Source organism: Micropterus dolomieu, linkage group LG22 (genome assembly GCF_021292245.1).
Source record: "Micropterus dolomieu isolate WLL.071019.BEF.003 ecotype Adirondacks linkage group LG22, ASM2129224v1, whole genome shotgun sequence".
NCBI lineage: Eukaryota > Metazoa > Chordata > Actinopteri > Centrarchiformes > Centrarchidae > Micropterus > Micropterus dolomieu.
The window spans coordinates 10,481,779-10,492,299 of record NC_060171.1 but is presented as its reverse complement, the minus strand read 5'-3'; the positions used below and the strand labels follow the sequence as shown (position 1 = coordinate 10,492,299).

Here is a 10,521-nt window from a genome sequence, read left to right as displayed (position 1 = left end):
GTGGTCTGTGCGACTGAGGGACCAGAGGGCCCTGTGAGGGCCACAACCAAATTCAAACCATGTAAAAACCGCAGAAATATCTTGTCAATAATCAATACCCACTACTCTATTTTTCACAATCTTTGCTCATATTCCAAATTAAGAAATCATGAGTAAACAACAAGACCAGACATATATATTAGGGTGCCACACAATCTAATGGTCTTTTTTTTTTTTTTTTTTACATTTTCCAGGTCCCACCTGTCAATGCATCAAAGCACAGTAATAACATTATGCTTTATTGTCACAAATGTCACATAACAAAATAGCTATTTAATGTCAGTCGAGTGACTGCTTACCTGACAACCAACTTGCTCATTCTCCAGCGCTGGCAGGAAGTCCGCCTGCCCAATGAACGAAAGACTGTGAGGACCCATGTGAAAGGTGAATAAATACTTCATTCCTGCTCCAAAGCCAAGAGGCCGAGCTATCACTTGACAAATGAACGACTCACAGTTGTAAGTCGCAAACTAATCAATTCTGTTTCCTGTGCTGACAGAGCCCATGCAGCTGCAGCGTGAAAAGTGAACGTAAGAGTCCAAGACCATTCATGCATGCAAATGAAGCAATTACTGACTGAGACTACTCGTTCCTCTCGAGTATAAAAAAAGATTAGTTCAAATGAACGAAAGTTCATTGACCAACACAACACTATGAAAAAAAGTACCAGGTACTATTTTTCCCCGATGGAAAACCAAAAAAGGCGAGTAGAGTCGAGGTGAGTCGAGCAGGTACCATGCAGTGGAAAAGGGGCATAAGATGATCAAATTACTTATCACAATTCCACAACTGTCACACAAGCAATGCAACCCTATTTATCTGTGTCAAGTCAAGTACGCTGGCGTCACTGGCTTTTGAATCAGACAATCAACAGGGGAAATAATAAAACAAACTCATCAAAAACAGAAATACTGTGGTGTGTTTGAGTGAGAGAGTATTGTTTTACAATTTAGTTCATCCTGGTTTCAATTAAGATGGCTCAGCTGAGTTTAGAGATGTTGTTACCCTGTACCCTTGTCTTGATCAGTACACCATTTCATCCAAATGTGTTTTTTTCCACCCCATTTTTCCGCCATTTTTCACTTGTGGTAATGGTGATGGGATGAAAAGAATACTGAAGATCTGGATGTGATGAAGAGCGGACTTCTGATGAGCTCAAACTGGATGTGATGAATTGAAGGTGAATGGAGAGAAGGGCCGCAGCGATTTCACACTGAACTGAGAGGGATATATAGAGAGAGAGAGAGAGAGAGAGAGACACAGGACAGAGAGAGAGAGTGAATAAATGAATGAATGAAGCATAAACGTAATCTTCCTACACTTACCCTGGGCTTCATTTGTGATGTCTGCAGTTGTGTCTGTGTATTTTCTCTATGTAAATCCTAGATGGGTTCCAACACTCCTGATGAAAATAAACATGACTTTGATTGCTTGTTGTCCTCTCATGTAGTAAATAAGATTCAGGATCTCCCTTCCTTTTGTGTAATGCATTTGCTCATTCATAGGATCCTACATTAACATCCACTCTCAGTATTCATTTTCACACACGTCTCAGCAGTGTCAAGTCCTACTTTAACTCTAAAAATGTTATTGGCAACTTCAAGCAAAAGCAAATATTTAACTAAAACTTAAAAATAATTTTCCACCTCACTAAGAGGACCACACACACATACTCACAGACACACACTCAACACATACGCATACATGCCTCCTCTCTCCCTCGCACACTCTCATTCTCACACACACACACACACACACACACACACACACACAGTTCTGCTTTCTTTTAAAGCCACATCCTGAATTTCCTTCCTCAGGGGAGAAGATTTACACTGTGGTCGTCCTTCAGGTACACCATAAGAGCTCTGCATTAAAGCTTCTACGCTTATAAACCCCAGATTTTTTACTTGGTTTACAGCAAAATGGATACAGTGGAAAGAAAGGAAAATTGGAAGTATGAAATTATATTAGTACCTTTACAGACATTTCTAACTTGCATCTACAGTGCAGAGCCTAGATTGTGTTCTTACATACTGTATTCTTTGGATGGCCTCCACTGGGTTCTTAGGTGGAGGTTAATGGGGGCTTGAGGAGGGCAGCAAAGGTGAAGGCACTAGAGGAATCAGTGGAGGGGGTTAATCCAAACACAGCACAAGATCCAGGTTATCAATACTCACTAGGCCTCCTTCATAGTGGCTTGAGTCAGCTGTGTAAGCAAAAGTTATGAAGTGAAAAATTGTGGTGCATAGCTTTGGTTGGTACCTATGTCCAAAGAATTTCTGGTAATGTGAACAGTTTACTGCTTTGACCTGCAGAAATGTCTGAACATAGTGTAAAGCTTAGGACATACCAAACAATATTGCTTCATATTGTAAAAATGTTTTTCCATTTATTATGTGGGTTGCATCATGGTTTTAAAATTTGTAAGATTTCAAAATTCAATTCAATTCAATTTTATTTATATAGCACCAATTCACAACAACAGTTATCTCATAGTGCTTTTCATATAGAGCAGGTCTAGACCGTACTCACCCATCTATTCCCACCATGACCAAGCACTAGGCGACTGAGGCAAGGAAAACTTCCATTTAAGAGGCAGAAACCTCGAGCAGAACCATGGCTCAGGGTGGGCGGCCATCTGCCTGGACTGGTTGAGGGTGAGGGAGAGACAGACGAGATAGCCATAAAGGTGGAGAGAGGGATGGGGGTGAGGGGGAGCAGCCTACACAATATCCACACAAAAGTACAGACAGTAAAAGGTAATATTGGTACAGACTGAATGAATAATGGTACAGATATTTATAGTAATGTTAATAATTGTAATTTTAATGATAATAATAAAAATAACAATAACAATTTGTAAACGGCGGAGGACACTGCCAAAATTGATAATCAAGCAAAGATCAACCTGTTACATTGATAACAGTTGAATTTTATTTTATAGATATATATAATTTTATAGAGTGGAAAACTATTGGTAAAGAGTGTTTGCAGTCTATATTTCTACAGTGTAGATCTTATAAAAGAGGCTATAAATTCACTACATCACACAAATATAAAAATGAAACCCAAATAACAAACTTAAAAATACATGCAATGTTAAGATGAGCCACCTGTTATACTTCACCTCCTCCAAGATACCAAGATAACTTGAATAACCACTATCAGGAAATCTTTAAAGTTAAAATGTTATGTTAACAGTTTTCCTAAAAGCCAAATTAAAAATCATTAAACGAAACACAGTGTTCAAAAGAAATAAAATCTCCTTCTAACCAACTATAAAACAATTCATAAAAATAAAAACAGTCAAGTATTCAATAAAAGCGAGCTTAAAATAATAAAAACAGGTATGTTAGTGAGTTAATAACTGAGGCTAGGCAAAGCAGCAGCATGGATACAAAAACAGCAGTTCCCCTTCGAGGGAACTCGAACTGCGTCGGTTACGACACTATGGGAACGCCTCTAGGCGAAGCAGGTCTGAACGTGAATGAAATCACTCCAATCCTATTGGCTTGTTGCTAGAACGGTAAGGTGTGACGGAATAACCGGAGGAGTATAAAGCACACCTGTACACACTCATCATTAGCTTTTTTCTATTCAGCAGGCGCTCTGTATGTTGTTGGAAGAAAGCTCCAGTCCTACAAGCAGTATGTCTTACCTGAAGAAGAAGTCTACCAGCATGTCCGGCAACCAGATGTACAGAAGGTGTGTTTTTATTTTTTTTTTTCTTGCCCTCGGTACATCACGGATGGAGATTCTCATGAGATGTGTGTCTCATGTTTGGGGATGGACCCCGCCCGGGCAGCTCTCGAGGGGGCTGCCTGCGCCCGTTGCGAAGCCCTTTCCGTGCGGGTACTGAGGTACAGCATGGCTCTCTTTCCGAGGATGGCCGGATGTGCTTTCCCCGAGGCGCGGGCCCTGCGGCCGCTGAGGCGGCCCGGCGGCTTCACTCATGGGTTCACAGCGTGATCTGTCGGAGGATTTCGGGACGGCTGAGGCTTTTTCCCGACCTTCATCCGCTGGCTCCGACGCTTCCTTTCCTCGTTCGGGAGCCTGTTCTCGGCTTCTCCCGCTCGCGGTTTGGATCCGGAGACGCTGCAGCAATCCGACTCCGAGGAGGCGGACGTGCTCAGCGCAGTGGACGATGACTTCCGGGTGTTGGGGCGGCGTCATCTGGCCGCGCCCGACTATGACGTGCTGCTGGAGGTGGTGACTAGAGCCGTGGCTAAGCTCAACATCAACTGGCCAAGGAGGAGCAGACACCACAGGCTAGTGGTAGCTTGATGAAAGGTTTCTTAAGCACCACACGCCCACCTCCACGCCGGTCTCTGCCATTCTTTCCTGATTTACATGATGAACTGAGTAATCATGGGGCAGACCCTTCTCTACATGGCTTTCACCGATCACTGAACTACAGTAATGTGATGGGGGTTAGGGACCGTGGTTATGGGAGGATGCCTCGGGTGGAGGATGCGCTTGCGAGCTATCTCTCCCCTCGACTTGCGTCCTCCCTGGAGAAGCCGGCGTTACCATCCAAACCATGTCGCACCAAATCCACGCTCGTGGGGAAGGCGTACATGGCAGCGGGCCAGGCAGGTGCGAGCTTGCACACCATGGCGGTGCTTCAAGCCTACCAAGCCGACCTGCTACAGGAGATGGTTCAGAGGGGGGGTCCCTCTGAGGAAGATCTGGCGGAGCTTCGCAGAACCACGGAGCGTTCCGCCAGTACCTCCCTCGCCGGTCTGGACCCAAGGCAGCTGAGGCTGCCAGACGTAGGTCCCTTCCCTCTACGAGCTCCTACGGATAGGAGAGGAAGCAGAGCGTCGCTTCTCGGGGGCCTTAGCTTGTAAATGGCTTTTAAAGTGATCATGTACCGTATAACTTACAATAATAAATACAAATGAGAAATTGCAATTGAAAGTAGATGGCTCTATCCTCCTAGTCATCACAAGACAATGTCATAATCAAATTTCACTATTATAGTACAGAGGTCCCAATCTGTATTGACTGAACATTATGTGATCAACATTGTCACTATGGCAAAGGTAATCTTAAACTCACCTGAAGGTCATAAATCCTGAGGATCTCTGCAGGGCCTCTGCTCTTATGGCCTTCTGCCTGTACAGAGCAATCAGTTGTGGTGTGTATCTCTCAAGGTTGCGGTAGATTTGGTTGCATAGGTTCAACATTTGTAAAAATGAACTCAGCAAACACCTGTAAACACATAAATGTATGCAGATTAATGGTTTGCCAACTTTGGCCGTGACAGAAATTTCTTTAACCTAACTAAGAATTGAGTTAGCCAATCAAATATATTGTAAACTAAACTAATTGCATAATATTTCATCATTTAGCTTCTATCTGAAGCAACATTCCCACACCAACACAGACCCTGTGTTTTTTCTCAACAGTGCCATCTCTGGTCTGAATAGGGTTAAGACAGAATTTCAGTCAGGTACTAAATAGTTTAAGAACCATAAAGGAGTTATTCAACCATCTCATCATCTCAAGTTTATAACAGCCTTTAACAAAGCCTACAGTGATAAATGTTTACACTTAATGCTGTAATAGATCTACAGTTTTCTCGGTTTTTGATCACTGCCAATCATTCAGAATTTTAAATTGCTAAATATACATTATTTTATAATACATTATAAAATCTCACAGTCACAGCTGGACTAATGCACTTTTATAAAACTGTACAATATCCCATCTACAGGTGCTTGTCATATAATTAGAATATCATCAAAAAGTTGTTCCATTCAAAAAGTGAAACTTGGATATTATATTCATTCATTACACACAGACTGATATATTTCAAATGTTTATTTAATTTAATTGTGATGATTTAAACTGACAACTAATGAAAATCCCAAATTCAGTATCTCCGAAAATTAGAATATTACTTAAGACCAATACAAAAAAAGGATTCTTAGAAATGTAGGCCAACTGAAAAGTATGAACATGAAAAGTATGAGCATGTACAGCACGCAATACTTAGTTGGGGCTCCTTTTGCCTGAATTACTGCAGCAATGCGGTGTAGCATGGAGTCGATCAGTCTGTGGCACTGCTCAGGTATTATGAGAGCCCAGGTTGCATTGTTGGGTCTGGCGTATCGCATCTCCCTCTACCCCATAGATTTTCTATAGGGTTAAGGTCAGGCCAGTTTGCTGGCCAATTAAGAATGGGGATACCATGGTCCTTAAATCAGGTACTGGTAGCTTTGGCACTGTGTGCAGGTGCCAAGTCCTGTCGGAAAATGAAATCTGCATCTCCGTAAAGTTGGTCAGCAGCAGGAAGCATGAAGTGCTCTAAAACTTCCTGGTAGACGACTGTATTGACCTTGGACCCCAGAAAACACAGTGGACCAACACCAGCAGATGACATGGCACCCCAAACCATCACTGACTGTGGAAACTTTACACTGGACTTCAAGCAACGTGGATTCTGTGCCTCTCCTCTTTTCCTCCAGACTCTGGGACCTTGATTTCCACAGGAAATGCAAAATTTACTTTCATCAGAGAACATAACTTTGGACCACTCAGCAGCAGTCCAGTCCTTTTTGTCTTTAGCCCAGGCGAGACGCTTCTGACGCTGTGTCTTGCTCAAGAGTGGCTTGACACAAGGAATGCGACAGCTGAAACCCATGTCTTGCACAGTCCACTCTTTGTGAATCTCCCCCACATTTTTGAATGGGTTTTTTTTCACAATCCTCTCCAGGGTGTGGTTATCCCTATTGCTTGTACACTTTTTTCTACCACATCTTTTCCTTCCCTTCGCCTCTCTATTAATGTGCTTGGACACAGAGCTCTGTGAACAGCCAGCCTCTTTAGCAATGACCTTTTATGTCTTGCCCTCCTTGTGCAAGGTGTCAATGGTCGTCTTTTGGACAGCTGTCAAGTCAGCAGTCTTCCCCATGATTGTGTAGCCTACAGAACTAGACCGAGAGACCATTTAAAGGCCTTTGCAGGTGTTTTGAGTTAATTAGCTGATTAGTGTGGTGAACCTTTTCACAATATTCTAATTTTCTGAGATACTGATTTTGGGGTTTCCATTAGTTGTGAGTTATAATCATCAAAATTAAAATGAATGAACACTTGAAATATATCAGTCTGTGTGGAATGAATGAATGAATGTATACATTATCCAAGTTTTACTTTTTGAATGGAATTACTGAAATAAATCTACTTCTTGATGATATTCTAAATATATGACCAGCACCTGTACATCTCAACTCAGGGCTAAAATATCTTCTTTCATGTTAAAATGTCATCCACTGTGAAATGTTGTTGGCTCCAGTTCTAGCAATGTAGTATTTTTTATATCCTCAGTATGTCTGATTAGCAAGCCAGCAATTGACGCAGAAATATGCAAATTGATAACATACCTTGGATAGCTGTAGTGCCACTAAATACTCTGTTTGATCCTGCGTGAGCAAATAAAACAAACAATATAAAGATCTCCCATTAGCCCAGTCAACAAGAACATCATCAAATGCTGATTTTCTTAAAAAATACAAATTTTTATAATTTATCTGACTCACCAATATCAGAGCTGCTTTAACAAGTCAGTTACTTTATGGGCAAGATGAAATTCCTTCTTAATGGGCACACAATATATGAACACCAACTTTTGATTAGTTTACAAAATAAAGGCCATGTAAACACTTCTCACAAACATGTGATATGGGCAGAGTTTATTGTTGTGATAAATGTATTTAGTCTTTAAGACTTAGTTACCAGTTTATTTGGCACATGTAGCTAAATTTAATCCAGTCTAATCTAACATTTCTGCAATAAATCCTCCCTTCATAAAAATGATAATGTTTTTGTTGCAACTTACTTTATGATCATTTTGGATCACATGGACCGGTGTATCTGATATTTTGTCTATCCCATTTATATCAGTGAGGCCATGCTAAATAAAAGAGACTCAGCCGTATTCAGCCATACATCAACACTATTTCAGGATACATCTTACCGAAATGTCGCTAGAGGAAACTCAGCGCTCAGGTTCACTTGAGAGGACAGATCTATTAAAACAGATATAAATTAAATATAAACATATTAAATTCTTGTCATACAGACATAATAATTACACAGTTCCAACTGATCTGACTTGAAAATCTCCAAACTGGAAGGGTTTTCATATCTTATTTAACCTATATCAGTGAAACTAGGCTCCACATCGTGAATGTTTTTACTTTTTGACTTACTACAAACAGGGCCGGATTAAAAAGTCAGAGGCCCCTGGGCACAAAATTTTGTGGGGCCCTCACCCGCTGACCCACACGCGTACTCTGCAACTCCCCCGGTTTATAACAGCACCACAAATAATAATAATAATAATAAGCTTTATTTATATTGCACAAAATACAAAGTGCTTCACAACAAATCACACATAAAATTCAAAAACATAACCACGTGGGTAAAAGATACAGGTAGATAAAATACAGAATATAAGAACAAGGATCACAGTAAAGTATAACAAATATGTTCAGTAGGAGGTAAGGAAGATAAGACAAGCAAACAAAGTGATAAGAACGGTAGAGCAGGAATAGTAAAACGAGTGGCAGCTCAGATAAAATCTGGATATGCTTTCTGGTAAAAGTAAGTTTTTAAAAGAGATTTGAAAGAAGAAGCCAACCCTGCCAGCCTAATTACCTCAGGCAAGTCGTTCCAGAGCCTGGGGGCCCTGACAGCAAATGCTCGGTCACCTTTTGTTCTTAGTCTGGCTCTAGGAACAGACAGGAGGCCCTTGCCAGAAGATCTTAGGCCACGGTAGGGCTCATACGGAGTTAAAATATCTAAAATATAATCAGGAGCCAAGCCATGAATAGCCTTAAAAGTAACGAGTAAAATCTTAAAATCAATCCTAAAACAAACAGGGAGCCAGTGCAATGATGCTAAAACAGGGGTGATATGATCATATTTTCTTCTCCTAGTTAGGAGCCGAGCAGCTGAGTTCTGTACGGTCTGTAATCTATTTAGGGTTTTTGATGAAGAATGATTGATGATTTGATGATGAATGATTAAGGCAAGTGAAGAGGCTGTTGCAATAATCAATGTGTGAGGAGATAAAAGCATGTATAACAGTTTCTGCATCTGTAACATTTAAAATAGGCCTTATTTTTGCGATATTTCTAAGGTGGTAAAAGCTGGACTGGACCAGTTTAGAAACATGATGCTCAAAGCATAACTTACTATCGAATAGCACGCCAAGATTTCTTGCAACAGGCTTCACGTGTTGTAGTAGGTAGCCAGAAGAGAGCAGAATTTGATTGCAGAGATGTCTATAACCAGGATTTCTGTTTTATTGGAGTTAAGTTGTAGGAAATTATTCGACATCCAATGTTTTATGTCCGTAAGGCAGTCCTGTAATGAACTCAGCATACTAAGGTCGGTGGGCTGTACAGGTAGGTATAACTGTGTATCATCCGCATAACAATAGAAGGAGATACCATGCCTGCGTATGATATCACCCAGAGGGAGCATATATATAGAAAACAAAATAGGTCCAAGGATTGACCCCTGAGGCACACTGTAGTTAGTGGTAGAGAAAGATTTAAAATTATTTATATAGACACAAAACTTCCTATTGGATAAGTATGAGGTAAACCAGTTCAGAGCAGTACCAGATACCCCCACCCAGTACCTAAGTCTGTTTAACAGGATGCCTTGATCAATGGTGTCAAAGGCCGCACTTAAATCCAGCAGAACCAGTATTGAACATTTGCCTGCATCAGCATTCATTAGGAGGGCATTAGTAACTTTCAAGAGTGTTGTCTCAGTAGTGTGATGTTTACGGAAGCCAGACTGGAACTTTTCAAAGATACAATTATTTTCCATTACAGCAAGGAGCTGCTTAGAAACTATATTTTCAAGGGCTTTTGAAAGAAAAGGCAGTTTAGAGATTGGGCGGTAGTTATCAAGGATGTTGGGGTCAAGGCTAGGTTTCTTTAAGACAGGTTGTACACACGCTGTCTTGAAGTAGACCGGGACACAGCCAGTAGATAATGAGCTGTGAAAAATTAAAAGCAGATGTGGGCTAATATAATCCAAAACTTCTATTAAAAACTTTGCAGGAATCAGATCAAGAGAGTTAGAGGAAGGCTTCATCTTCAACATAATTTCCATAATTTCTGCCATGGTAATAGAAGAAAAGGAACTCCAAGGATCCTGGGTAGGGTGCACAATATCTAAAAAGGCAGGGTTTGAGCTAATACTGGCTCTTAATAATTCCACCTTACTGACAAAGTGTGTTAAAAATATCTCACAATCAGCATCACAATCAGCAGAGGCACAGGGAGAGGCAGGGTTCACCAACAGATCGAGAGTCTTAAAAAGAAAACTAGGATTGTGCTAAGATTTGAGAAATGGTGAGCTCTTGCATCTTTTACCAATCAATTGTACGAAGATAGTAACTCTTTCATGGCCGTGAAATGAACCTGGAGACCTGATTTTTTCCATCTGCGTTCTGTT

General features: G+C 40.9%; 1 long non-coding RNA gene across 1 annotated transcript; it reads left to right on the top strand.

Moving 5' to 3' along the window:
- The first annotated feature begins 235 nt into the window (after window positions 1–235).
- On the top strand, window positions 236–1,438 carry LOC123962532. The gene is made up of 4 exons (XR_006822971.1): window positions 236–261; window positions 366–423; window positions 539–757; window positions 1,150–1,438. It is a non-coding gene; the product is annotated as an uncharacterized LOC123962532 (long non-coding RNA).
- The last annotated feature ends 9,083 nt before the right edge of the window (window positions 1,439–10,521 follow it).